The sequence below is a fragment of the Actinia tenebrosa genome, unplaced genomic scaffold (assembly GCF_029948245.1).
Source record: "Actinia tenebrosa isolate PJP-AT-01 unplaced genomic scaffold, QUT_ActTen_1.0 PGA_scaffold3__52_contigs__length_22856419, whole genome shotgun sequence".
Lineage (NCBI taxonomy): Eukaryota > Metazoa > Cnidaria > Anthozoa > Actiniaria > Actiniidae > Actinia > Actinia tenebrosa.
In genome coordinates this window covers 11,538,914-11,564,262 of record NW_028292580.1, presented here as the reverse complement: position 1 = coordinate 11,564,262, position 25,349 = coordinate 11,538,914, and the positions used below count along the sequence as shown (strand labels likewise).

General features: G+C 39.0%; 1 long non-coding RNA gene, 5 other non-coding genes and 11 pseudogenes across 6 annotated transcripts; 1 reads left to right on the top strand and 16 right to left on the bottom strand.

Annotated features, from left to right (window-relative positions):
- Window positions 1-9,307: 9,307 nt before the first annotated feature.
- Window positions 9,308-9,426, bottom strand: LOC148908638 (5S ribosomal RNA). Its single transcript, XR_016121038.1, has one exon. It is a non-coding gene; the product is annotated as a 5S ribosomal RNA (ribosomal RNA).
- Window positions 9,427-9,627: 201 nt separating this feature from the next.
- On the bottom strand, window positions 9,628-9,746 carry LOC148908637 (5S ribosomal RNA; annotated as a pseudogene).
- A 300-nt stretch (window positions 9,747-10,046) lies between these two features.
- LOC148908636 (5S ribosomal RNA) lies at window positions 10,047-10,165 on the bottom strand (annotated as a pseudogene).
- Window positions 10,166-10,251: 86 nt separating this feature from the next.
- On the bottom strand, window positions 10,252-10,370 carry LOC148908635 (5S ribosomal RNA). Its single transcript, XR_016121032.1, has one exon. It is a non-coding gene; the product is annotated as a 5S ribosomal RNA (ribosomal RNA).
- Window positions 10,371-10,567: 197 nt separating this feature from the next.
- Window positions 10,568-10,686, bottom strand: LOC148908634 (5S ribosomal RNA; annotated as a pseudogene).
- Window positions 10,687-10,886: 200 nt separating this feature from the next.
- LOC148908633 (5S ribosomal RNA) lies at window positions 10,887-11,005 on the bottom strand. The gene has a single exon (XR_016120960.1). It is a non-coding gene; the product is annotated as a 5S ribosomal RNA (ribosomal RNA).
- A 201-nt stretch (window positions 11,006-11,206) lies between these two features.
- Window positions 11,207-11,325, bottom strand: LOC148908632 (5S ribosomal RNA; annotated as a pseudogene).
- A 201-nt stretch (window positions 11,326-11,526) lies between these two features.
- Window positions 11,527-11,645, bottom strand: LOC148908631 (5S ribosomal RNA). The gene has a single exon (XR_016120958.1). It is a non-coding gene; the product is annotated as a 5S ribosomal RNA (ribosomal RNA).
- A 200-nt stretch (window positions 11,646-11,845) lies between these two features.
- Window positions 11,846-11,964, bottom strand: LOC148908630 (5S ribosomal RNA; annotated as a pseudogene).
- A 6,037-nt stretch (window positions 11,965-18,001) lies between these two features.
- Window positions 18,002-18,120, bottom strand: LOC148908629 (5S ribosomal RNA; annotated as a pseudogene).
- Window positions 18,121-18,423: 303 nt separating this feature from the next.
- Window positions 18,424-18,542, bottom strand: LOC148908628 (5S ribosomal RNA; annotated as a pseudogene).
- Window positions 18,543-18,845: 303 nt separating this feature from the next.
- LOC148908627 (5S ribosomal RNA) lies at window positions 18,846-18,964 on the bottom strand (annotated as a pseudogene).
- A 301-nt stretch (window positions 18,965-19,265) lies between these two features.
- On the bottom strand, window positions 19,266-19,384 carry LOC148908626 (5S ribosomal RNA; annotated as a pseudogene).
- Window positions 19,385-19,693: 309 nt separating this feature from the next.
- Window positions 19,694-19,812, bottom strand: LOC148908625 (5S ribosomal RNA). Its single transcript, XR_016120988.1, has one exon. It is a non-coding gene; the product is annotated as a 5S ribosomal RNA (ribosomal RNA).
- A 201-nt stretch (window positions 19,813-20,013) lies between these two features.
- LOC148908624 (5S ribosomal RNA) lies at window positions 20,014-20,132 on the bottom strand (annotated as a pseudogene).
- Window positions 20,133-20,333: 201 nt separating this feature from the next.
- LOC148908623 (5S ribosomal RNA) lies at window positions 20,334-20,452 on the bottom strand (annotated as a pseudogene).
- Window positions 20,453-21,847: 1,395 nt separating this feature from the next.
- LOC148908622 (uncharacterized) lies at window positions 21,848-22,174 on the top strand. Its single transcript, XR_016120865.1, has 2 exons — window positions 21,848-21,959; window positions 22,031-22,174. It is a non-coding gene; the product is annotated as an uncharacterized LOC148908622 (long non-coding RNA).
- Window positions 22,175-25,349: the final 3,175 nt, after the last annotated feature.

Below are 25,349 nucleotides of genomic sequence, written 5' to 3'. Positions count from 1 at the left end.
AACTCGTAATTGATAGAAAATAATCTTTTTTTAAAGTTTTTGTAGGATTGTATCCTTTCAGAACACATTTTAGGGGCATAATAATCGCTCTCTGGTTTTATTCTAACAGCCATACTGACAAGCGATGACAGTTCTCGCTGTGATTTCTATTGTTTAGAGAAACTTTGACCAAAAGTTCCAGCTTCGAACATGTTCGACAGCTCCTTTGATAATTTGGTCGCTTGGCAAATTTTTCGTGGACGGGCAAATTTACGGTCGCACTAGAAATCGTCTTGCGATGACAGATTCAGTCGGATTAAGACACCAAATTCTACCAAACCTAGTGCGACCCGGGCCAATCACGATATGTTGACAGAAATATGACAGATACTGACTTAGTCTGTAACTTCGTAATTTTTTAACTTCGTAATTTTGTAACTTCATAACTTGTAAGGCTATTTCCAGGGAACCGAAAAGTCCAGTTTCTACCCTGGCCGACTTCGCCTTTGACATTTCAGTCAGTTGGCAAAGATTTGATGGACGTTTAAATCTACGTTTGCACTAGAAATTTGGACTCGTGACTCCGGGCGCGAACAGTAAAAAAAAAAAAAAATTCAAATTTCAAATTTCGAAAATCGATATTTATTAGATTTGAAATGGTTTCAAGAATTTATTACTTTAATGAAGCTAAGTGCTCTAAAATAGATTCCCGCGAAAAGCGATAATTCCTTCGGTTAGATCTATATGAAGATCTGGTCAACATTTCTCGTTGAACCTTTGTTTCTGGCTAAAAAGTGCCTTGCTGCTTAATTCTTTAAGCGAATTTAAATATGTAGCTCTATGTTTTGGTTTCCTGGTGAAAGGAATATTAGAAAATTTAAATTATGCAAAGAAAATTAATATTACATGTTATATATATAAATTAATTAATCTCAGGATTTTGTACGATTTTAACATGAAACATGTAACTTTACCAACAAAGGTTTACAGACGCAACTACAAACTACAGCACAACATCGCTTCGTGATGTCTCTGTTGGTCGACGTAATGGATGGACATAAAAGACTTCATTGCTTAAAACAACAAGCAACACAAACATGTATACAAAGAAATTGGTCTGGTTTAATACATATGATGGTGCTTTCATCTATCGTTGGTATGCCAATCTTTTCCGTATATCCAGAGTTAAATCTAGCCATCAGACCACTTTTCCATGGCCTTATTAATCCTCATGGTAAAAAAAGGGGCAACGGAGTACTTCACATAATGTTTACTAGAGACGGCAATCTTGATAACAATAAAGGAAAGCATTCCAGCCGAACCATTTCTGCCCTATTTTTCCATTTCAAAACGATACTATTTTTACAGAGTTTGATTTTCCACCACTAGTACCTTCTAGCACTGGCAAGAAACAAAAAAGAAAACCTTTACCACAGAAAAAAAGGAAACAAGAGATGAAAAAGAAGTGCTCAATTCCGCGTGCCTCTGTGTATATAGATCTTGATAGTGATGAGAACAGCAAAGACAAAGATGACGATGGTGTAGATAATTCTTCGCTTGCCTCCCCCTCCTGTGCCTCTGTACCTCCTGTGAATATTGATAGTGACGAGAACAGCAAAGACAAAGATGACGATGGTGTAGATAATTCTTCTCTTGCCTCCCCCTCCTGTGCCTCTGTACCTCCTGTGAATATTGATAGTGACGAGAACAGCAAAGACAAAGATGACGATGGTGTAGATAATTCTTCTCTTGCCTCCCCCTCCTGTGCCTCTGTACCTCTTGTGAATATTGATAGTGACGAGAACAGCAAAGACAAAGATGACAATGGTGTAGATAATTCTTCTCTTGCCTCTCCCTCCTGTGCCTCCGTACCTCCTGTGAATATTGATAGTCACGAGAACAGCAAAGACAAAGATGACAATGGTGTAGATAATTCTTCTCTTGCCTCCCCTTCCTGTGCCTCTGTACCTCTTGTGAATATTGATTGTGACGAGAACAGCAAAGACAAAGATGACGATGGTGTAGATAATTCTTCTCTTGCCTCCCCCTCCTGTGCCTCTGTACCTCCTGTGAATATTGATAGTGACGAGAACTGCAAAGACAAAGATGACGATGGTGTAGATAATTCTTCTCTTGCCTCCCCCTCCTGTGCCTCTGTACCTCCCGTGAATATTGATAGTGACGAGAACAGCAAAGACAAAGATGACTTCTTTTACGTTTCAATGCAAAGTTTGTCACGGTCTTGGTATAATACTAGAGGTAACCAATTGGAGCTTCGTAATACCAATGACGAAAACGGAAATCTTAAATCTTTGCTATCTCTTCCATTAGTTTCGCGAAAATGGTATCACGCGAGGGGAAACAAGACTGCGAGGCCTGCAACTAATGTTCCAAATAAAGATGATGGAAGAGGAATAGCAATTAATAAAAAACACAAAGAAGAAAATTTAAGATATCATGACAAACCCGAAGACATGCAGATAGCTATGAATGCAGTCACAAAGAACTGGTTGGGAAAGCGAGGTAGGTTGGCTGCAAAGAATTGGAGTCAAACGACGGAAACGAATAAACATTCAAGAAATGGAGGGAACAGGTTTCAATTTGGCATTGCGAAAGGAACGATGGAAAAAAACATTAATGATATAGTTACAGAGATGTCTATTAAAACTGGAAGAAAAAGAACAGCTGAGTTATCGGGATTGCTGGCTGTGGGAAACTTTATCAAATCTTCTGCAGTCATTGCGGTTCAGGAGGCAGGAAAAGTATACGTCGCAGCCAAACAAGAAAGTGAAGGAATCTTCTCAGAGAAACCCCGTGCCATGCCTTCGTCATACCTATTTTCTTATTTCGGACGATACTTTAACATTGTACAATTTTATCTTAATGGAAAATCGTAAATTATGGAAAACAGAAACCAAACGTTCGAGGTAGTAATAGAACAGTTGCAAAAATTATCGATTCCCAATATTCCATGAACAATGACATAGATCAGAAAATTTGAGGAATTTTCAACAAGTCTCTGGAGATGATGGATACCAAAAGGGATCGAGACATTCTTAAAGGAATTTTCACACATGCTACAAGTGTTAACTTCGTTTCAAAACTCCAAGGCGTAAAAAATAAGACCGCAGTAATGAATTGCAGAGACGAGCTTAAAGGTAATATTTCAAAGTTTCTTGACATCAAGATTACGTCCCAATGTGTCCGTAACGACATGACAAACAGTCAGCAAAGCCGTCTCCAGAAAAGAATAATCAAAGCTAGAAAGGATAAGGAAATGAAACTCAATATAGAAAGTAGAGGAAGAATGATGAAGTGCGAGGAATGGCCTGAGCTAGCCAGTGTTTTAGAGTACGTTTTTGGTGAAGCGGATCAAAGAGAAAATTCAGGAGGAGGATTAGAGGCACACCCCCGACTAAAGAATGATGTGTTGTTTAGAAGTAAAGATAACAACACTTTCATGAGGCAAGCTTTAGAAGTAATTAACGCCGTTTCACCTCCCTCTTTTCACATTTCTCTCAGTACTTGTTTCAACTACACAATGACATATTAAAAAAATTCTGCAAGCACCTTAATACATCATCATGGAAAGGAAGTCAACGCTAAAATTTCCTTGCACCACCAATCCAAAACTCTTGTAAATAAACTTGTAGTAAATCTCCACTACAGCACTGCCAATGTAAATTATATTTGCGATTTAAGTGACAAAAGAAAAGACAACGTACTTATCGATTCTAAAGATGCCAAAAAAATTGTATGTGGTGAAATAACTCCTGTTCAAAAGCCTGGAAAAGCTTGGAAGACCATCGAGTGCCCAGAGCACGATTGGAACCAAAGCAGAACAGGTGCAGTGACACCTATGACCCACCTGTTCATGAAGACGTTGATAACAAAACGTGAAAGCATTCCGTCCTCTCTTACTGTTAATGACCTCCATTTGAATCTGCATAGTTCTAACACTCTTCTTCATGTTACTCGTACTGGAAAAGCAGTGACGCTTTTAAATCCATCTTTGTTGGAGCCCAATACAACTATAAAATTATTTAATGAGCTCTTTCTTCTGATGTCAAAACCATCTTTGGATTGTGTTTTCTGGGACCCCTCGAAAGGAAGTCTCAAGACAATTTTTGTTTTCATTGTCGACAACGGTCCAGCTGAACAGCCAGCAAGTCCCCTGGTTCAAATGCTCCTTGTTAGACTTTTATGTCTTCTTAATCTTGACAAGATTACACAAGTATCTTTTGCGGAATATCACAGCAAGAGAAACTTCGTTGAACGTGTTCACACCATCGAGGACGAGGCTCTATCTCGCCACGGGCCATTTTCGGCTCACAAAGTTTACCAAGGCCAAGTAGACCCTGGGTCTAACAAGCACAAAGAGAACATGGAAGCAATGACAAATGATGTTATTTCCTGCCTTAGCCAGGCGAAATATGGGGGGGAGGCGTTGGAGGCCTACAGGGGGATAAGGTCATCAGAATATATCTTCAACGACGAGGAACGCTTGAAAAACTTTCTGTCGCTTTCAGAAGAAAATAAAGAAGAGTGTGATTGGTCATACAAAGTAATAGAGGAGAGCTGGATTTGGAAAGACATTGAGCTAATTTGGAATTTGAAGCAGGAAAATATTTCAGGAAACTATCTGGATGACTACCAGATGATTAATAATAATTATACTCAATTTAGAACTGCTTGGGTTGACAAGTATGAGGCTACCTTTTACAGGCCAAACGAACAGTGGCGAGGGGAAGCACTGCCAAGAAAAGAAATGCAACCAATTCCTGATTATATGAGATGGCTAGCTACTGGTGGAGAACTTCATTATCTGTCATTTGATAGAAATCAAATAATCTGCGGACCCTGGGACGAGTCTCCAGGGCTCTTCAGACCTGAGAGACTTCTGGATATGAGTGCGATGAATTGTGACCCTCCTGATAGTGTCTTTCCTGCAATATCATTTTTGGTGTGGCTTCCTGAAAAAGAGGTTGCTAGATATTTTCAAGAGGAAGGGGAAAGAATATCAACAGAGGTGATGGAAGATCAAGAAAGGGAACGGTGGAGGAGACATAAACGGTTCTCTAAAAATGTTGCAACCTTAAGGGATGTTTGTAAAAAGATGGGTCTTTCAACAAAAGGGCAGAAACACCACTTAGTGGAACGAATTGCAACGTCAGAGAGAGACGAGCCACCATTAAAAGAACAGCTCTATAATGGAGATTTTCAGACAGTTCCATCATCCATACCACGTCTAAGAAAATTACCTGTAGCGAAGCTGAGGTACATTCTTCACTATCATGGCTTACCAACCCAAGGTAACAAAGAAGAACTGTGCCTGAGGATATTCTTACTGAGACAAAACCGATACCAACTTGCCTTTAAAAGCCATGAAGACGAAATAAGAAGAATGCTTTCTCTAATTCCTAAAATTATTTTAGAGGAGAGGAGAATGGCAATATTGAACCCAACTGACAAATTCAAAAAAAGGACCCACTCGTCAAATATCAAAGATAAAAGCTTCCTTCCAGTTCCTGACAGTGTCGATATAAACAATATCCATTTAGAAATGTTAAGACACCTGTATGATTATTTAAGTATTTTAAAGGAAAGTCGGAGACATAAATGTGAAACGCTACAAGCCAAGCCGCTATTTAATCAAGATATGCCAGAACCTGAAGCTCCCGACCATGAACAATTCTTTGTGGTTGGGAAAAAAGTGAAAGTCAAGTGGTCAAGAGAAGAAATTGGAGATAGTGGTTGGAAAGTAGGATGGTACTCTGCAGCAGTCCAAGGTTTTTCCATTGAAAATGACACAATAGACATTGTATATTTTGCTGAGGAGGAAAGTGTATATACAATATGCATATCAGAATATTTGTCACAAGGGAAGCTGATGCCCGTACAAAAGTGAAGACCGTTGTAACGTTAATTTGGCTGTTCTATTGTCCAACCATGACGATGATGTTGCTGTTCTCTTGTCCAAACATGACGATGATCTGGCTGTTCCCTTGTCCAACCATTAAGATGATCTGGCTGTTCTCATGTCCAACCATTACGATGATCTGGCTGTTCTCATGTCCAACCATTACGATGATCTGGCTGTTCTATTGTCCAACCATTACGATGATCTGGCTGTTCTCTTGTCCAAACATGACGATGATCTGGCTGTTCCCTTGTCCAACCATTAAGATGATGTTGCTGTTCTCTTCTCCAACCATTACGATGATCTGGCTGTTCTCATGTCCAACCATTACGATGATGTTGCTGTTCTCTTGTCCAACCAATACGATGATCTGGCTGTCCTTTGCTGGCGTAAGATTTCTCTTGATGATGATAATCAAACTGACCATTGGTAGATAACAAAGATCATTCTTGTCATTGAATTGCATATTGAAAAAATAATCTCTGATCTGATTAGAAGCGCTGCAATCTAGCAGAATTCAGTTTCATACATAAACGTAAGGAACTGTTTCAAGTTACACCTAGTTGCAAGAAGGTTGTCATAGGAAGAAAGAACTTTTGTAATTTAGTGAGGATTTTAATTAGTGATTTACTGAGAAAGGAATGTATTAAAAAGACAAAATAAATCACTGGAGCTGATCTCTTTCTTTTTTTTAATAACCAAGACATTCCTTAGGGTTAGGGTCAATCACTAATAATTTAATTATTAAATTCCTCACTAAATTACATAAGTTCTTTCTTCCTATGAGGCTTCTTTCAACTAGGCCGTGTATGTAAAAGCAGTCGAAAAACAAAAAGAATGTAGTTTGGAAATAATTTGAAACACTTTTCCAATAAGGTAAATTTTTAAATAAGACAAAACACATATTTTATGTCAAATAAGGGAAAGGGTGTTAAAATTAAGTAGAAATGTGAGGGGTATTAAATTTGGAAGTGGAAATCCAGTGGAGGGGGGGATTGAGGGCACTGGAAAATCCAGGGGAGGGGGTATTAAATTTGGAAGTGGAAATCCAGGGGAGGGGGGTTTGAGGGCACTGGAAAATCCAGGGGAGGGGGTATTAAATTTAAGTGGAAATCCAGGGGAGGGGGGGTTTGAGGGCACTGGAAAATCCAGGGGAGGGGGGAACTGAAAAGTTATGTCCTCAATAGGGGGGGTGCGGACTAAAAATGCAACTGCCCATTGTGAATGAGTCAAAAGCTTTAGCAGCGAAGAAAACTGTTGTGTGAAAACAAGATTGTTATATCTCCTCGAAACCATCTCCTCAATGAAACCAAAAATACCAGGATTTTGTAAAGATTCATTGCTTGCTTGCCCAAATCCTCAGCAAAAAATGGGTTTTTATCTCCAAAAATGATTTATTTAACCCTTCACTCCCAAGACTCTGAAGGTGAAGCTGAAGAGTCATGGGCAGCAGCTCTTTCTAACTTTGATCGACAAAAGTTTATCTATTCTTCCAAGACGAACTTTAGGCGAGTTCTCAATCTACGATCTCAAGGGACTTGCAGTGATCTTTGGATTTGGAGAATTATGATATCTCTTATTCTCATAATGACTTGTATTTATTTCGTATTTTAGTCTGACTCGAAGTTCATTGAAGATTCCAAGCGCAAACAAAAATCAAACGCCGAACGAAAACTGTTTTCAATAGTCTGTTTGATGAGGCCGTAAAATCAAAACAAAATCGCACAAAATATAGATAATTTACCACAAAACATTGCTAAATTCCTAAAGAAGCATTAAAGCATCATTTATTTGGGTTATTTAAGTTTTTTCAAGCAATAAATCGTTCAACTTGAAGCTAAATTGTTGAGAATGAATCCCGCAGAAACATGGCGACAAGCAACCGAACTCTTCACGCTCAATTCAACTCTAAAATATCGCTCTAAATAAATAAATTTAACAATAAATGTCTAATATAATAGGTTATTTACCTTTAGGATGCAGTATGAGCCCATAAAGATCCATATTTGAGGATAAAAAGAAGGATTTTTAGTCAGAAAATATCCACACCACAACTTTTCTCGTCGACTGCTCCTCTGATACCACGTGACTACCTCGTTTACATGTCAACACAAACCAACGCCACGGGGGAGGGGAGGGGATTCATTCATGGTTCAGAGTGACTTTGTAACATTTTTCGGAGTGAAAATAAAATATTTCCGACAAACAACTCAAAAATATCTTTTTCCAAAAGCACTACAACGATTATGAGACACTTTTATTTTATTTACTTGAGAAAGTAAATCATTTAAACAAAATAAATTCTTGCTAAATTTCCCGCTAAATTTTTAAAGTTCTGAGTGTGATACAACTAGCCTGCGTCACATCCAGAATTTTCTTCGGAATTTTCTTCGGAATTTTCTTCGCAGGCTATGATACAACACATTGAATCAATGTTTTTATCTCGGGAAATCGTGTACGATCTCGCACCCAACACGATCAGATGAGTTTCATTCGTAATGCGGTAAACGATCAGCTTGGACATCGTGCAAGGTCAGTTATGGATATCGTGCACGAATACGTAATAAACCTTATTCGTGGTGTGACAATGTTTTCCCAATTCAGTGTGGCAAACCTCTAGGGGAAAGAAGAGCTGTTGTTTTGAAACTCGTCGGGATATCATCGTTATTCCTTTCGTATCCTTTGGGATACTCATGAATTTTTCGAAGAGTAAAAACAAAAGAAAATTAATCCCCTTGAGGTTCGTCACGCTGAATTAGGAAAACATTGTCACACCACGAATAAAGGTATATTATATCAATCACTTTTCGGTTTGGATTTGCTTTCAACTCATTCCTATACTAGTACGTCCCCAACAAATGTTCGTACATATGATATCATATGGAAAACGATTGAATGAAAAACGCTATCAGGTTTTTTAAAAATTCCACTGAATGTTTTAAAATCCCGCGGAATTTAGATAACGGCCTTTTAACTGTATTTGTATTTTAATAATATTTGTATAATATTTGTACCAGATCACTTAACACTCGAAGAGAGGCCGTGCTTGTAATTTGTTAAATGAAAATGTAAATGTAAATATAATCCTCATACTCATTAATACTCACCCTATCAATGGTTAGACTGCGACTGAAGGCTCTCTATTTCCTTTGGTCACTTCGGTGATCGAACGGGAACCGGTTTTTTCTCGGTGGTATGGCCGTAGACAGAAGAGATTGCACAACTTATGCTACTTGATGCTGCTTCACCATTTCAGAAGTTACAAACTTTTCTAGAACGGAAAAAAATACCACTAATAAAAAGAAAAAGAAAACAAAAACAGCAATGAATACAGTAGTAAAAATTAAAAGTTGAACGAATAAAGTGAAATGAAGTATTTGAAAAGTCAAGCGGAATAAAATAAAAAGAAGTGTACAGCACCAGTTATTCCCAGGTGGTCACCCATCCAAGTACTACGCTGGCCCTACCGAGTTTCACTTCGGTGATCGGACGAGAACCGGTTTTTCCTCGATGGTATGGCCGTAGACAGAAGAGATTGCACAACTTATGCTACTTGATGCTGCTTCACCATTTCAGGGACTAGAAGCTTTTCTAGAACGGAAAAAAATACCACTAATAAAAAGAAAAAGAAAACAAGAAAACCAATGAATAGAGTAGTAAAAATTAAGAGTGGAACGAATAAAGTAAAATGAAGTAATTGAAAAGTCAAGCGGAATAAAATAAAAAGAAGTGTACAGCACCAGTTATTCCCAGTTGGTCACCCATCCAAGTACTACGCTGTCCCTACCGAGTTTCACTTCGGTGATCGGACGAGAACCGGTTTTTTCTCGATGGTATGCCCGTAGACAGAAGAAATTGCTCAACTTAAGCTAATTTATGCTACATCACGATTTCATCCCCTGCAAACTTTTCTAGAACGGATGAAAATACCACTAAAAAAACAAACAGAAAACCAGAACAGCAATAAATAGAGTAGTGAATTAAAAGTTGAACGAATAAAGTGAAATGAAGCAATGGCAAAGTAAAGGGGACAAAAAAAAAAAAACAGAAGACAACAACAGCGATGAATAGAATTGTAAAAATTAAAAGTTGAACGAATAACGTGAAAAGATACATTCCAAAAGTCAAGGGGAATAAACTGCAAAGAAGTCTACAGCACCAGTTATTCCCAGGTGGTCACCCATCCAAGTAATACGGTGTCCCTACCGACTTTCACTTCGGTGATCGCACAAGAACCGGTTTTTTTTCCGTGGCATAGCCGTAGACAGAAGAATAGAGTAGTGAAAATTAAAAGTTGAACGAATAAAGTGATATGAAGCAATGGAAAAGTCAAGAGGAATAAAATGAAAAGAAGTCTACAGCACCAGTTATTCCCAGGTGGTCACCCATCCAAGTACTACGCTGGCCCTACCGAGTTTCACTTCGGTGATCGGACGAGAACCGATTTTTTCTCGATGGTATGGCCGTAGACAGAAGAGATTGCACAACTTATGCTACATGATGCTGCTTCACCATTTCAGCGACTACAAACTTTTCTAGAACGGAAGAAAATACCACTAATAAAAAAAAAGAAAACAACAAGAAATGAATAGAGTGGTAAAAATTAAAAGTTGAACGGATAACGTCAAATGATGCCATGGAAAAGTCAAGAGGAATAAAATGAAAAGAAGTGTACAGCACCAGTTATTCCCAGGTGGTCACCCATCCAAGTACTACGCTGGCCCTACCGAGTTTCAATTCGGTGATCGGACGACAACTGATTTTTTCTCGGTGGTATGGCCATAGACAGAAGAACTTGCACAACTTATGCTACTTTATCCTGCATCACGATTTCGGCGGCTGCAAACTTTTCCACAACGGATGTAAATACCACTAAAAAAAAAAACAACAGACAAGAACAGCGATAAATAGAGTAGTAAAAATTAAAAGTGGAACGAATAAAGTGAAATGATGCAATGGAAAAGTCAAGAGGAATAAAATGAAAAGAAGTCTACAGCACCAGTTATTCCCAGTTGGTCACCCATCCAAGTACTACGCTGTCCCTACCGAGTTTCACTTCGGTGATCGGACGAGAACCGGTTTTTTCTCGATGGTATGGCCGTAGACAGAAGAGATTGCACAACTTATGCTACTTGATGCTGCATCACGATTTCAGCGACTACAAGCTTTTCTAGAACGGAAAAAAATACCACTAATAAAAAGAAAAAGAAAACAAGAAAGCCAATGAATAGAGTAATAAAAATTAAAAGTGGAACGAATAAAGTGAAATGAAGTAATTGAAAAGTCAAGGGGAATAAAATGAAAAGAAGTGTACAGCACCAGTTATTCCCAGTTGGTCACCCATCCAAGTACTACGCTGTCCCTACCGAGTTTCACTTCGGTGATCGGACGAGAACCGGTTTTTTCTCGATGGTATGGCCGTAGACAGAAGAGATTGCACAACTTATGCTACTTGATGCTGCTTCACCATTTCAGTGACTACAAACTTTTCTAGAACGGAAAAAAATACCACTAATTAAAAGACAAAGAAAACAACAAAAGCAATGAATAGAGTAGTAAAAATTAAAAGTTGAACGAATAACGTCAAATGATGCAATGGAAAAGTCAAGAGGAATAAAATGAAAAGAAGTGTACAGCACCAGTTATTCCCAGGTGGTCACCCATCCAAATACTACGCTGGCCCTACCGAGTTTCACTTCGGTGATCGGACGAGAACCGGTTTTTTCTCGATGGTATGGCCGTAGACAGAAGAGATTGCACAACTTATGCTACTTGATGCTGCATCACGATTTCAGCGACTACAAGCTTTTCTAGAACGGATGAAAATACCACTAAAAAAACAAACATAAAAAAGGAACCGCAGTGAATAGAGTAGTAAAAATTAAAAGTTGAACGAATAACGTGAAGTAATGCCATCAAAAAGTCAATGGGAAGAAAATGAAAAGAAGTCTACAACACCAGTTATTCCCAGGTGGTCACCCATCCAAGTACTACTCTGGCCCTACGGAGTTTCACTTCGGTGATCGGACGAGAAACGGTTTTTTCTCGATGGTATGGCCGTAGACAGAAGATTAGAGTAGTGAAAATTAAGTTGAACGAATAAAGTGAAATGAAGCAATGGAAAAGTCAAGGCGACAAAAATAACAAAAAGAAGACAACAACAGCGATGAATAGAGTAGTAAAAATTACAATTGAACGAATAACGTGAAATGATGCACTGCACCCGGTGCCACCGGTGCGAACCGGTGCTTTGCTCCATACCCTACTCCGGACCCGTAATAACGGTGACGTCATGGCTATTCTTACTACCTCGTGTTTCTAGCCATGTCTATTCTTAGTTTGCTGGTTTGCACCACATCCTATATTTTACGTCAAAGTTTGATCCTAATAAAATGTTCTAATTATTCATAAAATATAGTTTTTCTGTCACAAAGCCTATTGTTAAAGGATTAGACTCTTTTTACTTTATGCTTTTGTTTCACCCTAATTGAGTTCTACGAAGTTGACTCATCGAAAAACAAACAATTAAATGACTTGCCCAAGGAAAAAGAGCAAACACGTTTTTCAAAAATCTTTTTTTTTTTTTTTTTTAATTTATTCATAAAACGCTCAATGCATGTGAATACAAAAAAAGTTTAGTTACAGCTCTTTTCATTTTTTTAACTAAGTATTATGTTTTGATTGTCAGTATATATTTGTTCAATAGAAACACCCGTCACTTGAAACAATAGAGGACTGTGTTCTGCAAAATTTGCGAGTCAAAAAAACCTACTAGATATCAAGACCACGTTTGTAAACAATAGAAGACTCAACAAACACTGTGTTTTGATTGCTTTTCATAGTTCAGTCACTACAGCTAAACTCCGAACTACACATTTTGCCAGTCAGGTATCGACTTGGCTATCGCTCTCAATCGTTCTGATCGTCGCGGTGGTTTTAAGATTTTACCAAGATATTTATCTGAATCTTGATAGCTAATCCACTTCACAGAGTTTTCTTTGCTTGATGGAGGAGTTGGTAGGAAATCAGGTGGAGGTGGCAGGGATTGTGTTTTGGGGGTGCTGAATAAGGAGGCAATTGAAGAGGGTTGATCAAGACTAGTCGTGGTTCTTAATGGAGTGGAAGGAACCTCCGGTGAAGCTGAAGCTCTCGCTCGATTGAGTTCCAGAGCAGGAGTTCTAATTTTTGAGGTTAGCCGTTCTAGGAATGAAGGCGTTTTAGTTTTGGGTGTGGTGTAGCCGCTATCAGTGAGACTTGTTGAAGTAACATTTTCTGGGGATGTTAGACTAGTGGGGAGAGTGGGACTTGTCAATGGTGGTACCTGTGGTGATTGCACCATTTCCAGCATTGAGCTGTGGGGCGAACCACTTCGAATTTGCTGTTGTAGATTAAGATATCGATCGTATAGCTGCGAATATCTTTTGATTTTTAGTTCCGCAGGGGTATTGGAATCCCTGAGAATGCTAGTCATTTGCTCCTCTAAGTTCTGCATTGTTTTTAATATAGGCAATTGTAAATAGCTTTGACGTTCGAAATAGTTAGCAATAGATTGCGTGACACCTGACTGTCCACCACCAAGTTGCGATATTGCTGTTTTTGACAGCTTCGTCTGCAAAGCAGGCAGATCATTGGGAAGAACATTCGTCCGAAGCCTGCATTCTTCTGGTGTGTTTGGTTTGAGATCCACGAAAAGATACCCATAAGGTCTTTGAACAGCGGCTTCGTACTTTTGCACAAACTGTTCTGTTTTTCCCGGGTACATTTGTTTTCCCAATGTCATCATTTGTAGTTTGTCTCTTGGGTTTTTAAAAAGAACAGGGTAAGCCGCATTCAAACTCAGGGTGCGCATGATTTTTCCTTGAAAGTAGAGATTCTGCATCAGGAAAATAACACTGAGGTTGCGATGATGAGATCCTTTGGTAAATAGGTTCATGATTCTCTTGTCGTTGGATGTCTCTGTCATTTGATCGTCAATTACAATCACATTATTGATTTTGGGGTCGAAATAACCATCCTCGTCAATATCGTGGGGTATGCCTTTCACGAACTCGATCCCGGGAATGGTTGCTAACATGTGTTCGTAAGCAGGTTGCCATTGTGCGTAACTCCATACAATACGCTGTGGTGATGGATTTATGACTTTTGTTGCATGTTCAAGCAAATTCTGAACCCAGACCGTTTTTCCAGATCCAGTCATTCCAGCTACGAGAGCAGTGAACGGATGGAGTAACTGAAACCTGTCACATTTCGTGTGATCCTCAACATTTTGAGGCAATGGGTACGGAGTGAATCGATGACTGCTTTTTCGCATTTGTTCTTGACCGATCCAATACTTTCGTTGCGAATTGTCCAACTTATGAGTTCGACTTAAATGAGTGTATAAATTCTTTTGCTGCTTTTCGCAAATAGGACAGAACCGTGTCATCGTGCGTCTTTCGAAGAATGAGGCCAATTCCTATAGGGAGCGCTATATATACGAATTCAGGGATTCTAGTCTACATAAGATTCTAGTGTAGATATAAGAATCTAGTAGAGTCTAGTGTAGAATCTAGTGTAGAATCTAATGTAGAATCTAGTATAGAATCTAGTGTAGAATCTAGTGTAGAATCTAGTGTAGAATCTAGTGTAGAATCTAGTGTAGAATCTAGTGTAGAATCTAGTGTAGAATCTAGTGTAGAGTCTAGTGTAGAATCTAGTGTAGAATCTAGTGTAGAATCTAGTGTGGGATCTAGTGTGGAATCTAGTGTAGAATCTAGTGTAGAGTCTAGTGTAGAATCTAGTGTAGAATCTAGTGTAGAATCTAGTGTAGAATCTAGTGTAGAATCTAGTGTAGAATCTAGTGTAGAATCTAGTGTAGAATCTAGTGTAGAATCTAGTGTAGAATCTAGTGTAGAGTCTAGTGTAGAATCTAGTGAAGAATCTAGTGTAGAATCTAGTGTAGAATCTAGTGTAGAGTCTAGTGTAGAATCTAGTGTAGAGTCTAGTGTAGAATCTAGTGTAAAGTCTAGTGTAGAATCTAGTGTAGAATCTAGTGTAGAATCTAGTGTAGAGTCTAGTGTAGAATCTAGTGTAGAATCTAGTGTAGAATCTAGTGTAGACTCTAGTGTAGAGTCTAGTGTAGAATCTAGTGTAGAATCTAGTGTAGAATCTAGTGTAGAATCTAGTGTAGAATCTAGTGTAGAGTCTAGTGTAGAATCTAGTGTAGAATCTAGTGTAGAATCTAGTGTAGACTCTAGTGTAGAGTCTAGTGTAGAATCTAGTGAAGAATCTAGTGAAGAATCTAGTGTAGAATCTAGTGTAGAATCTAGTGTAGAGTCTAGTGTAGAATCTAGTGTAGAATCTAGTGTAGAATCTAGTGTAGAATCTAGTGTAGAGTCTAGTGTAGAATCTAGTGTAGAATCTAGTTTAGAATCTAGTTTAGAATCTAGTTTAGAATCTAGTGTAGAGTCTAGTGTAGAGTCTAGTGTAGAGTCTAGTGTAGAATCTAGTATATATAGTAAACAACCAGTTGTATAACAAATACGATGGTTCTTTCCGTTGTCATTTCATTTGAACAAACCATCCCGAGAGAAAACATGTCTGTCTTACTTCGTGATAACTTTGGCTATTTACATCTTTTGACTAAATGCCCAGAGCATCAGAGAAAAGTTTTGCTTGCAACAGCCACCCCCGAACAAGTTCATGTAATGTGTGAGGTCTGTCATAATTTATTACAAGGAACAATTCCCATATCAGAAGGGCAAAAGGAAAGATTGAGACCGCACAAGGATGATATAAGAGAGTTAGCTCATGGATCAATACCATTTAAGGCCAAGAAAAAAATTCTGATTCAAAAAGGCGAGAGCTTGGTGGGGGAGGTCTTGCCTCCTCTAATGAGCGCTCTGAGTCTTTTACTGCTATAAAAAACCCAGCCAAATCCCAAGAACTTCATTTTACTAGTAGAGGTCATCATGAAGAGAAGAAGAGTTTCAGAAGAAGAATCTACAGAACCCGAGCTGAGCGAAGATTCCTCTAGCGAGGAGGAGCAATTTTCGAAATCAGATGAGAATGAAATCAATCGAATGGCACGACAGCTCCCTAAAAGCATACCGCGACAAAAGGCACATGATTTACTTCATAGCATGGTAGCATCCAAAGATATTTTGTATTGGAATTCCCATGGAGAAATGACTCATCATCAACGTAGAATTCCACTAGCCAACATGAAAGAATTAATCGAGTATGCTTTGTTACCTTACAACCCAGAAGTTAACGCCCCAAGAGGGCTCAAGACTTTTACCAGTGGATTGGCAGAGCTTGATTTGGACAAGAATCTTATTCGCAACAAAATACTATTGGCAGATCTGATTGCCAGGCAACCAGAAGATAACTATGACACGGGTGTTAGCAATAGTGAAACTGAAAGTGACAATGATGCTGAAGAATCCCAAGAGGAACTTGACAGCGAGGACTCAGAATCGGAGAGTGAGGACGAAGAAGAAGAAGAAGAAGAAGAAGAAGAAGAAGAAGAAGAAGAAGAAGAAGAAGAAGAAGAAGAAGAAGAAGAAGAAGAAGAAGAAAGAGAGTGTCACGCTTGTCAAGAACCCAAATCGTTTTTAAAGATATCAGTGGCACAATGCCCGAATTGCTGTTGGCACGAAGCGTATCACAGTCCTCAAAACGAATTAGTCGTGTGTGACGTTTGCATACACCCTTTTGTTATCAGTGCCAAAAATACAAAACAAATGTTTTATCGTTGCGAAGACTGTAATTTAATGCATACACTTTCTTTAAAATCAAATACGCTAAGACCTCTTGTTATGACTCAAAATCCTGAAGTGCAAGACGAATGATTCAATTATTTTCTGACGCAGACTCTGATGGCCTCCTATGATTGTAAAAACGTTTTTTTAAAGTAGAAAAAACGATTGAGAGCGATATCCAAGTCGATACCCGACTGGCAAAATGTGTAGTTCGGAGTTTAGCTGTAGTGACTGAACTATGAAAAGCAATCAAAACACTGTGTTTGTTGAGTCTTCTATTGTTTACAAACGTGGTCTTGATATCTAGTAGGTTTTTTTTGACTCGCAAATTTTGCAGAACACAGTCCTCTATTGTTTCAAGTGACGGGTGTTTCTATTGAACAAATATATACTGACAATCAAAACATAATACTTAGTTAAAAAATGAAAAGAGCTGTAACTAAACTTTTTTTGTATTCACATGCATTGAGCGTTTTATGAATAAATTTAATTAAAAAAAAGATTTTTGAAAAACGTGTTTGCTCTTTTTCCTTGGGCAAGTCATTTAATTGTTTGTTTTTCGATGAGTCAACTTCGCAGAACTCAATTAGGGTGAAACAAAAGCATAAAGTAAAAAGAGTCTAATCCTTTAACAATAGGCTTTGTGACAGAAAAACTATATTTTATGAATAATTAGAACATTTTATTAGGATCAAACTTTGACGTAAAATATAGGATGTGGTGCAATCCAGCAAACTAAGAATAGACATGGCTAGAAACACGGGGTAGTAAGAATAGCCATGACGTCACCGTTATTACGGGTCCGGAGTAGGGTATGGGGCAAAGCACCGGTTCCCACTGGTGGCACCGGGTGCAGGATTGGAACCTCACTATAGAATACGTCACCGTTGTTACGGGCCCGGATTAGGGTCTGGGGGAGAGCACCGGTTCGCACCGGTGGCACCTGATGCAGAACTGTCATTTCATATCTACTCAGAACAGCAGTGAATATTAAAAGTTGAACGAATAACGTGAATTAATGCCATCCCAAATTAAAGGGGAATAACATGAAAAGAAGTCTAAAGAACCAGTTATTCCTAGGTGGTCACCCATCCAAGTACTACGCTTCCCCTACGGAGTTTCACTTCGGTGATCGGACGAGAACCGATTTTTTCTCGTTGGTATGGCCGTAGACAAAAGATCAAAGTAGTGAAAATTAAAAGTTGAACGAATAAAGTGAAATGAAGCAATGGAAAATTCAAGGGGACAAAAATAACAAAAAGAAGACAACAACAGCGATGAATAGAGTAGTAAAAATTAAAATTGAACGAATAACTTGAAATGATGCCATCCCAAAGTCAATGGGAATAAAATGAAAAGAAGTGTACAGCACCATTTATTCCCAGGTGGTCACCCATCCAAGTACTACCTTGGCCCTACCGAGTTTTACTTCGGTGATCGGACGAGAACCGGTTTTTTCTCGATGGTATGGCCGTAGACAGAAGAAATTGCACAACTTATGCTACCTGATGCCACTTCCCGATTTCAGCGACTACAAGCTTTTCTAGAACGGAAAAAAATAAACCACTAATAAAAAGAAAAAGAAAACAAGAAAACCAATGAATAGAGTAGTAAAACTTAAAAGTGGAACGAATAAAGTGAAATGAAGCAATGGAAAAGTCAAGGGGACAAAAATAACAAAAAGAAGACAACAACAGCGATGAATAGAGTAGTAAAAATTAAAATTGAACGAATAACGACAAATGATGCAATCCAAAAGTCAATGGGAATAAAATGATAAGAAGTGTACAGCACCATTTATTCCCAGGTGGTCACCCATCCAAGTACTACGCTGGACCTACCGAGTTTCACTTCGGTGATCGGACGAGAACCGGTTTTTTCTCGGTGCTATGGCCGTAGACAGAAGAAATTGCACAACTTATGCTACTTGATGCCACTTCACGACTTCAGCGACTACAAACTTTTCTAGAACGGAAAAAAATACCACCAATTAAAAAAAAAAAAGAAAACAACAAAAGCGATGAATAGAGTAGTAAAAATTAAAAGTGGAACGAATAAAGTGAAATGAAGCAATGGAAAAGTCAAGGGGACAAAAACAACAAAAAGAAGACAAATACAGCGATGAATAGAGTAGTAAAAATTAAAATTGAACGAATAACGAGAATTGATGCAATCCAAAAGCCAATGGGAAAAAAATGAAAAGAAGTCTACAGCACCATTTATTCCCAGGTGATCACCAATCCAAGTACTACGCTGGCCCTACCGAGTTTCACTTCGGTGATCGGACGAGAACCGGTTTTTTCTCGATGGTATGGCCGTAGACAGAAGAGATTGCACAACTTATGCTACTTGATGCTGCATCACGATTTCAGCGACTACAAGCTTTTCTAGAACGGAAAAAAATACCACTAAGAAAAAGAAAAAGAAAACAAGAAAACCAATGAATAGAGTAGTAAAAATTAAAAGTCGAACGAATAAAGTGAAATGAAGCAATGGAAAAGTCAAGTGGAAAAAAATAACAAAAAGAAGACAACAACAGCGATCAATAGAGTAGTAAAAATTAAAATTGAACGAATAACTTGAATTGATGCCATCCCAAAGTCAATGGGAATAAAATGAAAAGAAGTCTACAGCACCATTTATTCCAAGGTGGTCACCCATCCAAGTACTACGCTGGCCTTACCGAGTTTCACTTCGGTGATCGGACGAGAACCGGTTTTTTCTCAATGGTATGGCCGTAGACAGAAGAGATTGCACAACTTATGCTACTTGATGCTGCATCACGATTTCAGCGACTACAAGCTTTTCTAGAACGGACAAAAATACCACTAATAAAAAGAAAAAGAAAACAAGAAAACAAGAAAACCAGTGACTAGAGTAGTAAAAATTAAAAGTGGAACGAATAAAGTGAAATGAAGCATTGGAAAAGTCAAGGGGACAAAAATAACAAAAAGAAGACAATAACAGCCATGAATAGAGTAGTAAAAATTAAAATTCTACGAATAACTTGAAATGATGCCATCACAAAGTCAATGGGAATAAAATAAGAAGAAGTCTACAGCATCATTTATTCCCAGGTGGTCACCCATCCAAGTACTACGCTGGCCCTACCGAGTTTCACTTCGGTGATCGGACGAGAACCGGTTTTTTCTCGATGGTATGGCCGTAGACAGAAGAGATTGCACAACTTATGCTACTTGATGCTGCATCACGATTTCAGCGACTACAAGCTTTTCTAGAACGGAAAAAAATACCACTAATCAAAAGAAAAAGAAAACAAGAAAACCAATGAATACAGTAGTAAAAATTAAAAGTGGAACGAATAAAGTGAAATGAAGTAATTGAAAAGTCAAGGGGAATAAAATGAAAAGAAGTCTGTAGCACCATTTATTCCCAGGTGGTCACCCATCCAAGTACTACGCTGGCCCTACCGAGTTTCACTTCGGTGATCGGACGAGAACCGGTTTTTTCTCGATGGTATGGCCATAGACAGAAGAGATTTCACAACTAATGCTACTTTATGCTGCATCACGATTTCAGCGGCTGGAAACTTTTATAGAACGGATGAAAATACCACTAAAAAAAGCAAACAGAAAACCAGAACAGCAGTTAGTAGAGTAGTGAAAATTAAAATTTGAACGAATATCGTGAAATGAAGTAATTGAAAAGTCAAGAGGAATAAAATGAAAAGAAGTCTACAGCACCAGTTATTCCAAGCTGGTCACTAATCCAAGTACTAGGGTGACCCTACCGAGTTTCACTTCGGTGATCGGACGAGAACCGGTTTTTTCTTGGTGGTATGCCCGTAGACAGAATTAACTTCAAAACTTTAGGTACTTTATGTAGTTATGCTGGATGACGAAATAAGCGCGAACAATCTTTTCTAGAACAGAAGATATTAACACTACAAAACAAACAGAAAACAAGAACAGCAATGAATGGAGTAGAAAAGTAAAACTTGAAACGAATATAGCGAATTAAAGCAATTGAAAAGAGAATGGGAATAAAATGAAAAAAAAAAGTCTATGAAGTTTTCTGCATGTTGTCCGGTGATCCTCCTTTCGCAAGAATCAATATGTGAGCTTGGCGTTGTGTGGAGAAAATAATAAATGATGTGGTATTTCGTGTGAGCGAAAAATGTTCCGAAAATGTGGTAAAGCGGTAAAATGACCAGGAAAAATAATCCTTTTGAAGAAAATTTGAAGGAAATTATTTAGTTTTTTAAAAATAGCTTAGTTTCTCATAAGGATAAAATAAATATAGATGTATAATTGTTGTATTGTGATGGGTGAAAGATAACTGGAATCGTTTGTTTGAAATATTTTAATTTCACTGGGAAAAGGGTTAAAAAGTTACGCGAAGTTTCTTTGAGCAATGAATTAATCCCCTCCCCTCCCCTGTGGTGTTGGTTTGTGTTGACATGTAAACTAGGCAGTCACGTGGTATCAGAGGAGCAGTCTAGGTGAAAAGATGTCGTGTGAATATTTTCTGACTAAAAATCCTTCTTTTCTTTCTCAAATATGGATCTTTAAGGGCTCATACAGCATCCTAAAGGTAAATTAACTATTTTTTTAGCCATTTATTGTTTAATTGATTTATCTAAAGCAATATTTTAGAGTTGAATTGACCGTAAAGAGTTCGGTTGCTTGTCGCTATGCTTTGGCGGGATTCATTCTCAACAATTTAGCTTCAAGTTGAACGATTTATTGCTTGAAAAAACTTAAATAACCCAAATGAATTATGCTTTAATGCTTTATTAGAGATTTTGCGATGTTTGTCGGTAATTTGTCTATATTTTGTACGATGTATTGAATTTTACGGCCTCATCAAACAGACTGTTTCATTGAGGTTTCATTTAGCGGAATCCAAGGTAAAAACTGCAAAATAATGATTGTTTTAAGCTCAGCGATCTATGATATTGTTAGGAAAAACCTTGAAGTATTAAGCTACGTCCATACTATGCCGGATAAATTTAAATCCGAATTTCTATTTCGTCCACACTAGTCCGGGCGAATCCAGAACAATTCTTCACCGAAAACGAATTTTTTCGAATACGGTCTCCAGAGTGGAACAATTTGAAAACGCCGGCTAGCATTAGTGTGGACGGAAATTTTTTTTTCGGTTTCAGTGTGAAAATTCGGATTCAAATTGTTATAGCTTATGCATGATAGAAGTGGGTTCCCTGTGGAAGAGAGAGAGAGAGAGAAGGAGCTCGTGGGAATGGGACAGAGTTGATATAGGGAAGAGTAGACAAGTTGTTGTTCTTAAAAAATGAATCCGGAATTCGAATGATTTTATCTTCAGGACAGCACATATGTGTAAGTATATTGATTCCGTTTTTCTTGGACAGAATATATTCTCATATAAGGTTTTGCAATTGTCATTCTAGCGAATCGTGAAAACCTGAAATCGTGAAAACCTGAAATCGTGAAAACCTGAAATCGTGAAAACCTGAACTCGTGAAATTAATCCTGCAGCGTGGAATTGTGAAATCATTGACTGACTGAACTCTGAATAAACTGATAATCTAGAACTTGAACGTCACGCATCTTGACTATAGTCCTCGAGATAATCTAGAACCTTTACAAAATTCGACATATCGTCAAATCTGAACGAACTGATCGAGAAAGAAAACACAAGATGAATGCCGAAGAAAACCCGAACTTGACCATCGAACAACAACATGAAAGAATCCTCGAATTAGAAAAACAACTTGAAAACATGATAAAAGGACCGTCTGAATATGGGAGACAACTTGAGCGAGAGTTGGATCTTGGAACCCGAAGAGGTAAGAGAATTATTCAAGAAAATATGAAAGATTTCGAAGGCCGTAAAGCCGAACGGATTACACAAAGACGACATTCCTTGGCGGGATATTTATCCCACCTGTCAAGACTTGTCGACCAAGTTGGAGACGTGGAACGATGCTTCGAAGCCGAAAAAATTGTTGATTATTTAAAGAAATTAGAACTTGCATGGGATTTGTACAGAAGTGAATACAGTGTTTACATCGAGGAAGATGTAAGTGAAACAGAACTTTTACGAGTAAAACAACAACACGAACATGCCAAAGATAATTATCACAAGTGTGCCTATGCCGCATGCGAGCGTTTGAGACAGGCACAACAATGTCGAGAAGACGAGCAGGCGCCAGTTCGCCGACAAAGAGATAATGAGACAATAAGCCAATATTCCTACGCAGGGGGGTCTACTAAGTCGAAAATTAGATCGCTGAGCTCTTCGAAGAAACGAGAACTACAGAAAAACGCGGAATTGAAGAAAATGATGGCAGAACAAGCTGAAGAAATAGCAAAATTGGAAGCGGAAATGGAAAAGCGCAAGATAGACATTGAACTAGAGAAGCAAAAAACAGTAAGAAAACTGAGATTTGAAGCCAAGATAGCAGAAAAGGAAGCCGAATTTATGTCAGAGGATGAAGAGTCCGATCTAGAATTACCACGTGGACCATGCCTTTACACAAGCACCCCCTTGACAAAGGAAGACCAGACCACTGATTGGGTCGTGAACGAAACCACACGCATCCATGTACCGGATGACCGCGATGAGAGAATAAAACGAGAATACGAATATGAATATTGGAGAAACTCCCATGTTCCTAAGAGGTACAACATGCAAGAAGAAAGCGCTGATAAGAGCCACGCCCAAAGCGTTATGGCCGACGAAAGATACCATTCTGAGAGATCTCGAAGAGAAGAATCCATCTTACAAGAAACTACAACCCACAATGCAATTATGCTGAAGTTGAACATGTTGCAAGCCATGCAGCCTGTAAAGTTCTCCGGAGATGCTGACGACTTCCCCAGTCTTAGAAGCCGCCTGAAAGACAATTTAGAGGACGGATTATTGACCGACGGACAAAAACTGGAGTTCTTACCGAAATTTGTCTGCGGAGAAGCGTATGAAGTAGTTCAACGAGCGTCTAGATGCAAGTACGACGATGTTGTGAAGCTGCTAGAGGAACGATACGGACACCCATCCGCGGTTGCAGCCGCATGTATCGAAAAACTGACCATTGGTCCAAAGTTAGCCCATGATGACAACAAAGGACTACGTAACTTTGCAGAACAACTTGAATCAGCATCGAAGAAGCTGGAAGGAGAATACGAAATTGAAGCAAGCACGACGTCGAACCTGAAGCTGATCGTAAGTAGGTTGCCAAACTACCTATCAGCAAGGTGGGGAGATACCCTGTACTTCATCAGAGAGAAAGGGATGTCACCGAAGTTTAAGGACCTTGCGGCATTTGTGAAAAGACAAGCAGCAATCAAGAACGATCCCGCCTTTGTCACTACAACTTCATCACGGAACAGTGAATCGAAAACGAACACTGCTAGACCAATGAGATTCACTCACAAGGTAATGAAAGCTCAACCTCCGCTGAAAACCGCCACCTTCACGACCGACGTCAGACCTAAGGAAGCGCATCAAGCCGGTAGTAAAACAGAAAAAGCAAGTACGCCGGGTCGCTGTGTCTGCTGCTCTGGAAGCCACGACCTTCTACATTGTACACAGTTTGCAAGGAAAGACATCACGGACAGATGGAACGTCGTGAAGAATAATAAACTGTGTCATGTTTGCTTGAAAGCGGGACACTTAAGAACACAATGCAAATCGAACGAGAACTGTGGATGCGGAAGTGAGCGACGCCACCACAAGCTACTACACAACTTTCCCAGACCGAAAGCAGCCCCAGTCGACAAGAAAGCTGAAGAAAGGGAACAAAGAAAGGATCCACCGAGTAACGACCAGAGGCCTGCTCCTGAACAGAGGAAAACCGACCAGTACGCAACCAACGTACGAAATACAGACAAAAGTATTCTTCTGCACGTGGTACCGATAAAGATCTCCGCGCTGGATGGAAGTGCGATAACGACGTATGGACTCCTGGACAACGGGTCCCGCGCCACCGTAGTTGACGCCGAAGTGGCAGAGATGATAGGACTCAAAGGAAGAAAGAAAAGAATATCGGTCAATACGCTGATGAATAAAGAAGAAGAAGAGTTCCAACTGGCTGAGTTCCAGATACAGTCTGCCGATGGCGAAGGACAACCAATCACAGTAGAGGAAGGGTTGATATCACAAAAATTCAGCATTTTTGAAGACCTCTTGCCTTCCAATATCAACAGAAATGCGTACCCTCATCTGATAGACATTGAAGTACCGGAAGTAGAAGTCCCACGGGTATCTGTGTTGATTGGCAAGGATGTTGACGAAGCACACGAGATAATTGAAGTACGGAAATCTGATGAACCTACCTGTAAGCTCCAGGCTCAGAGAGGGCCCCTTGGGTGGGTCATTACGGGTACTATTGAAGGAAAAACACAACGAACGAAACTTGACTTGCACTTTACTGACATAGAAAACCTGAAGTTACGTGAACAGATAGAAAGATTCTGGAAGATAGATGACTACGGAACAAGACAGGATGTCAAAGAAAAAGAGGTGCTTTCAAGAGAAGATCTGAGAGCAGTAGCGAAGCTTGAAGAGACAACAGTGTTTAAAGAAGGACATTACGAGACCGGACTGCTGTGGAAGAAAGATGATGTGAAATTGCCAAACAATCGCGAGCAAGCTGAAAAGAGACTGTTGAGCCTCAAGAAAAGGTTTCAAAAGGATCGAGCGTTCGAAGAAGTGTATCGTGACACCATGAATGGCTACATCGAGAAAGGATACGCGCGCAAACTCTC